Raw genomic sequence first — 7429 nt, 5'->3', positions numbered from 1 at the left:
CTAGCGGCGGACAATAGCCCCTCTTATTTGCTGCTTTGTCCCTCCTAATTGGTGGCCTGCCCCATACCCCGCACCTCCCAATATGGCAAATAACTCTTTCCAGGTGGCTTAAAGATTCTCCTACTGCCAGCCGTTATTTGCCCGTTTGCAGGCTCTTTGCTTAGCCTGTGTCCTTTATGCTGGCCTGAAAGGGACACCACTGGAATCAGTGGGCCATGAATATCACTTGGGTGGGGGTCATCACTGTTAAAAGCAGGCTTCCTACATGCTGGACACATCAGTGTTTTCAAAATGTGCGACTTACACTTTCATAGAAAAACCAAAAATGACATTTCCAAACTGAAACATGCTTCCACATCCACTAGTTTTCTTTAAACTGTATATTTTGTTTGACTATCACATAAATACCCAGTGACCTTGTGTCCCTTCCTTTATGTTTTTTCACAGGATATATTGCTGAAGATGTATATGCTTTTCAAAAAACTTTGTCACAAATCAATTCTTCTATAGTGCTGACAGCAGTTATTAGTAAACTAAACGGTGGGCTCATGGGTGACAACTTTGGATTTTTACTACAGGGAAGAACACCACTCAATATAAGCAAGCCACCAGCCTACGCACACCCCATTTTATAGCAGGTGTTTTTTGTAATTAATTGCAAGAAGTTATAAGATTAACAGCTAGTTTTAAATATATAACATCTCAGCAAGTCACGCAAACTGCTTAGCTACCCGTGTACAGTAGGACGCATCTATGGATCTCTAAATGTGCTCAAAATCACTGCATTACCAACAGAACAGAGTAGTTCATGTACATGACTTCAAAATCCACAGTATTTCATCTCCAGTCACAATGACTGTGAATAGATTTGTTCAGGATGTACCAGTGACAGCTCGTTCATAATGGCCGAGCGGGCCCGATGCACCGGCACCCTCACCCATTATGGACAAGCCGAGGAGCCAGCCCAGTGTAAACACTGAGTGCTCCCTGTGGTGCTTTTTGCAGCTGAGGGAGCGGTATTGGGCTGGCTTGAATTATCAACGGGTAAGGCATTTTCCGTTTGACAGTTCTGTTCCCCGGGCTATGCAAAGTCGGGAGCCTTTTCGTTCCCCAGCCTTGCCTGGCCCATTGGGGATGCTGGCTGGAGTGCTTTATGTTGGTATGGACGAGGGGGCGATCCTGTGCCTTCCCACACATACAGAGCGGGGCGCTTCGTGATCAGCGCTCTGGCACACATGTGCAGGAACAAGGAAGCTCCCTTTGCTTCCTGTTCAAGATACGCAGGAGCTGGAACGACTGGAGGAAACTTTAGGACCAGGGAACAAGGCAAGTTAATTTCAAATGTATATGAATGCATGTGTTGCATGTAAAAAGTGAGTGCATGCTGCGTGTGAATGTGTTTGCGCCTTTGTGCTGGGCCAGGGAGCTGATTTTGGCAGGTGGGGGACAGAGGGTTTGTGCCACAATGGCATTGTGGCACAACCTCCTTCCCCACCTGCAAAAATCAGCTCCCTGTGCGAGGTGCTGGGAGGCCCAGTGGTGGAGGCATGGTATTTGTATACTGGGCATCTATGATAAATGCCTAGTAAAAAATATCATGCCTGACATTTTGGCCCCTCTGTGTTTTGCATGCACACAATCATATTGTGTGCACCCGAGGTGCCTGGCACATTTGTACCGGACATCGATGAGGACTAGTAAAGAACACCATGACTCACATTGTGTGAGAGACAGAGGTTAGGGGCCAGGCATGGCATTTTTTTACTGGGCACCTTTGATAAAGCAAGGACGATAAGTGTTATGTAGGTAGACTGCCATTTTAATCCTGCCAGTCGATACATTTCTTACTGTGGCATCACATTTTGTATTGGGTATCTTTGATAAAGGAAGCATGAGGTGTTATTACATCGCTAGACTGATATTTTGGTATAGACAGACTAGCCATTTCTTATTGTGGTATGCCATTTCGTGTTGAGCATCTTTGATAAAGCAAGCGCAAGTGTTACTATGTGGCTAGACTGGCATTTTGATGCAGCCAGTTTGGATATGTTTTCATATTGTGGCATGCCATGTTTAATGGTAAAGCCAAATGGAGTATGTTCTGTGGGGATATTGCCATATATTAACAGAACAAGTGGAGCATGTTTTCTTATATTATCATAACTGGCATTATTTGCAAAGCAAACATGAGTATGTTCTTATACGGGAATAGTAGCATATATTGGTGCAGCCAAAATGGAAATGTATGGGCACAAACAGCATTACAATAAGTTTATACTGGCATATATTTTGAGCAAACATATCATGAAATTGGGAGGTGGGGGTGCTCCTGTGCCCTCTTGGTGCCTTGCATCTATTGTCTTTTTTCATGAGCAACCCTACAAAAACAATTGAAAATGTTTGGCCTTTTACCCAATTTTTGTTTAAAGTGTGATGTAAAATGCACCATTTGAATCCATTATTCTAAAAATGTTCTCAGGGAGGTGCACTCCCAACCCCTCTTGATTAGTTTGGGCTACCTTGTTATGCTCAGTCGCTCTGACATATTTCGGGTAAATATTTACGCTCCAAAATTCACAAGCTGCCACTGGGATGTACAGCCAGAAACTGAAAACTACAGATAATTCTATAGAGGCAACTTGGGATTCCTGCAACCATTACAAAATAAATAAGGAAGCCATTTCCTCCTTTCCCCTGCACTTGGTGCCTATAGGGGATATTTCATATGTTAGACTGTCATTTTAAACAGATATGAGTGATATCTCTTCTGTTAAATACTACTTATAACGACACATTATTGGAAGCTGTACTGGTAGTTGTCTGCTTGAGTTAAAAGAATGCAGTCTCTTGCTGAATGCATTTTTGCAACGGTTGAACGCGAGTTAACTTTTTATGATATTTAATGATGTAAAACGTTTGTCTTAAACCTACTCCGAACATGCTTAATGTCACATTTTGTTAACCAGCTTGTATACAAACTAGTCTGGCCTGCTGTCCATTATCTGATGTGGCAGCAGCCCCCACTTGTTGTATTTGTGCTACATGGTCCGCCCACTCCCCAATACTGAAATCTAGTGACACCACTGCTCATGACTCTTCAGCGAACTTTTCACGAATTAAGACATGGGTGTGGAACCCTCAACAGTGTCCATATGGCTGCAACATCAAACTGTTAATCCTGCAAACTATTTAAAAGCCAAATGGTGGATCATCAACACTGGCCCTGTCCTGGGGCGTACGTAGGTGATATTTCATCAGTCGGAAACAGAAAACTGTCAGAGGGAAAAATGTAAACATCTTCCTGGGATGCTCATTGCTGGGAGTTACGCATGTTGATAGCACATGCTATTTAGGGTAGTCGCTTTACACGAAAGCATCTTAAATAGGGATTCCAGTTAGACTTCATCACTCCTTAAGAAATGGGAATTACACCTACCACTTATAAATTCTATGGTTTGCTTAATTAACATGCGCACAATAGAGACGCTGAATGTTGTTTATTTTACACAGGCCCAATAAATGAATAGTTGTTAGAATGCACAATCTACTTCCCGCAAAAACGTATAAATGTAAACGTATCATTCTAAAAGTTATTGCCGTTTTCCATTTTAGTTCGATTTCTCCTCTGTTACAAGTAGTCCCCCCACACCCCGCCCGGGTTTAAGGAGAATGGTGTCCTTTGTGTCCTGTAATTCTTTTGCTTCGCGAACCGCCGACATGCTTAGTTATCGATTCCAAAAGGCGTGTCATTCGTGCTTTTCTTCGTCATTATCCTCGTTATAGCCCCCAACGTTGTCATCCATCTTCTCGGCCTGCACTTCATCCATCCTCTCGCCCTTCGCCTCCTGTGCCTGCTCTTCTTCCCGCTTATAACCCTCACCCCCAGCGACCCTGCTATCGTCCTCCATTTCGTGCCGCATCTTCTCCTCAGGTTGCGCCTCTGTCACAGGCAGGGCTGCCCTGGCCTTGGATTTGCGCCCTCCCCCTCTCTTGGCGCGATACGCGGCCACTTCCTGGTCATATTTTTCTTTCAGTTCTACCGCCCTCAGCTCATAGGGCAGCCTCTCTTCCGGGGTCTGCGCCGACCATTTCTGCCCCACCTTCTTCGCCGTCTCGGGGAAGGACAAGCCGGGCCAGGCGGCTCTGATCTGTGGCCGGTGCTCCGAGGCGAAGAGGAAGAAGGCCGAGAGCGGCCTCTTGGGCTTGTTGGGGTCCCTCTTGTGCCTGGCTCTGCTCTCGGCGTCCTGCTGGGGGGGCGAGGTGGAGGAGTAACACTGCATCTCGCGGCGGTAGCGGCACTTGTCCCAGTCGGCCATGTGGTCGAACTTGGCCCTCTCCCGCGCCGAGGTGATCTTCCAGCGCTCGGCGCAGGCTCGGGTCAGCTCGGTGAAGCTGTACGAGACGCCCGGGTGCCGCCTCTGGATCTCGTCCCGGCAGGCCTGCACGAAGTAGGAGAAGGCGGAGATTTTGCCGCGCGGTTTATTGGGGTCTCCTTTCCCCATAGCGCCCGGTTCTCGGTCACTCAGAAAGCAGCACTGCGCCAAGGGGTTCACTTCAAAGCATCAAACCCTGCAGCCCTGATTCCGTGTGTTTTTCAGCTGCAACAGGGATAGCGATTAGTGCATGGAAGGGAGGAGCTATGCGTGGCATATGATGATGCTGCCCGGATCTGATGTCACGTTGGCTGTGCATGATATGATCTGCCGGGCATCTCTGGGATGTGCACTGGCGTTTGCCACATCGGTCGAGTCTTTTCACTGGAGCAGTCATATTTCGACCTAATAAAATGAATTGCGGGTTCTATCCAAGTTACTAATATGGATTGTAAATGTTGAGCTGTTCATCATTCAAAAGGGTTTGCAATTCTTGAATATTGCACGCACTTTGGCATCAATAAAAATGATTGTCTTGAAGTGTTTAAATAAAAAATATGGATTGTGAATTGGTAGCACTGAACATTGGCAGATTATATTATAATAGGACACTGCATCAGAACATCAGAAGTGGCCTGCACTGTGCGCGGCTTCATACAGTGTCATTCGTGCCGCTCATCAACTTTTTGGCCAAATTAGCGGCCGATGACATTTCAACACCTACATAGCACCAACGAAAACAACGTAGGATCGCTGTGTGCATGCAGCCAGGGCCGGTGTTATGTAATGTTTGGTATCCCGGGCCAAAATAGAGTTCCGAGCCTCAGTATGGGGTACCAAATGTTACACAACACCGACAGCAAGCCTCTAAACGCCTGATGAGCAACTTGATCGGTCAACTGAACTGCATTGAGTTGAATGAAACGTTGTTGATTATATGGATATTTGTAGCTTAAAAAATCACAGCTGCCAACAGTGATGGAAATGGGTACACAAAATACGCCTGGAAATTGAAATAATACTCTGGAATGCTATCTCCTTACGGAAATTGACCTGATGGGTTCACTGTAGAGGGTGTGGCCTAGCTGTGCATGCACCTCACAGGTTTGCAAAAAGTGTAAAACACATACAAATACTATTTCATTTTACAGGGTTGGCATGAAACACAGAAAAATCACACAATAAACCAGGCTGACTATGTATATATATATCGTCATAGCAACATTTTGATTACAAATTGTATGATTGAGGCTTTATTTTCCCCCATCCTGAATGGAAGATTACAACTACCAGCAAAGTAGCGTGGAACTAAACCATCTCCTCTGGGTTTTACAACTATACTATCAAGACTTACACACAGTGCAAGAAAATATGTAATAAAGTCACCTCCTTGTTGTCATTGTTTTGCACATAACATTATTCACCCCAATCACACTCTCACTGCTGCGTGTGCAGCCATCTACTACTAATAGCTTGCTGTTTTTTTTTTAATTTTGAAATACTCATCTGTACTATCAGTGCAGGAAATAATATATATTTGGGCAACTGTCACCTCTTTGGAGGGGCAGGGCTGTGTAAGGAGGGGCAGGGCTAACGGGCATCACCCCTGGTCAGGTTGTGCAGGACCTGCTCTGGTAAACTATTTAAAACAAGCTCCATTGCGTTAATATAAAAGCTTGTACATGCAAGCATTGGCAGGCTCACATTGTAAAAATGACTGAGCATATACAAGCTTTTTAATACAATCTTTTATATTAATGCAATGGAGCCTTATGAAGCATTTCACACTGGCTCCGTTGAGTTAATATAAAAGCTTGTATATGCAAGCATTGGCAGGCTCACATTGTAAAAAATATTTTGAGCATATACAAGAACTTATATTAATGCAATGTAGCCTTATGAAGCATTTCACACTGCAGTGTGTTTATAAGACTTCATGAAAACACGAGGCAAGTCTTATAAACATGCTTCAGTGTGAAAAAAAATTGGCAGGCCCACCTTGTAAAAAATGACTTTGAGCACCGATTCCTTTCCAAATGAGCCCCCCAAATCTGTCTATTTACAAGCTTTTATATTAATGCAGTGGAGCCTTATGAAGCAGGTCACACTGCAGTGTGTTTATAAGACTTCATGAAAACCTGAGGCAAGTCTTATAAACACGCTGCAGTGTGGAATGCGGTGGCAGGTCTATATTTTAATAAAACTTAGTTGGGGAAATGTTTCATAAGTCTTGTGTTTGCTTTTTTTCCACTGAATAAAACCAACCACTTTCCAAAACCTGCATGTGGAAAATGAAGCTTTGTTTTCAAAACATGCATGTGGACAATAAAGTGGTTTGTTTTCAAAATCTGCATGTGGACAATAAAGGACTTTGTTTTGGGAAAAAAGATGGGGGGCGTCTCTTTCCAGTAAGCATTGGGCTGCAGAAGCTCCTGTTATGCCTGAGAGGAGTATCCATGGGGTGCAACCTTCTCAGTGCGAACATAGTGCTTGGGTAAGACCTTCTTTTTCCGATGATGTTCCTTCGGAGTCCTATCTCAGAGGGACTTTTTTGTGCTGCTCTGTGTCTTAGTACTTCCCTGCCCCCCTTGGGGTGTCTCTGTGTGAGTATTTACTGAGTGCTGCTCTTAAAGTTGTCTGACACTTGCCCTTTGTGAATACCGGCCAATGTCAGTGCAGTTGCTGCTTTGTGTTGCTGTGCAAGCTTCCCTTTGTAGTGCTCTTCAGTGCAAGTGATTTCTCCAAGTGAGATCTGTTCACTTTTATTGCTGCTAATTGGGTGTGCTGTTTAGTGGGAGTGCTGTCCCTGGGCGCTGTTCAGTGTGAGTTCTGTCTCTGATAGCTACTCAGTGTGAGTGCTTTGCTGCTAAGTGGTGAGAGTACAGCCGAGTGGGTGTATTGTCTGTCAGTGTTGGTTAATGTGAGTGGTTCCCATTGTAGTGCTGCTTGTGAGTGCTACTTAGTGTGCGTGCTGCCTCTAGAAGCTGCTCAGTGTGAGTTCTGTTAGCTTCGAGTGTTGTCTCTCTGAGAGCTACACAGTGTGAGTGCTCTGCTGC

General features: G+C 44.8%; 1 pseudogene; it reads right to left on the bottom strand.

The window, feature by feature from the left end:
* Positions 1 to 3482: 3482 nt before the first annotated feature.
* LOC138581112 (high mobility group protein B2 pseudogene) lies at positions 3483 to 6716 on the bottom strand (annotated as a pseudogene).
* Between the last annotated feature and the right edge of the window lie 713 nt (positions 6717 to 7429).

The sequence above is a fragment of the Ambystoma mexicanum genome, chromosome 3p (assembly GCF_040938575.1).
Source record: "Ambystoma mexicanum isolate Mex_15411 chromosome 3p, UKY_AmexF1_1, whole genome shotgun sequence".
Lineage (NCBI taxonomy): Eukaryota > Metazoa > Chordata > Amphibia > Caudata > Ambystomatidae > Ambystoma > Ambystoma mexicanum.
The sequence above is the reverse complement of the archived record's forward strand: the minus strand, read 5'-3'. Positions and strand labels throughout refer to the sequence as shown.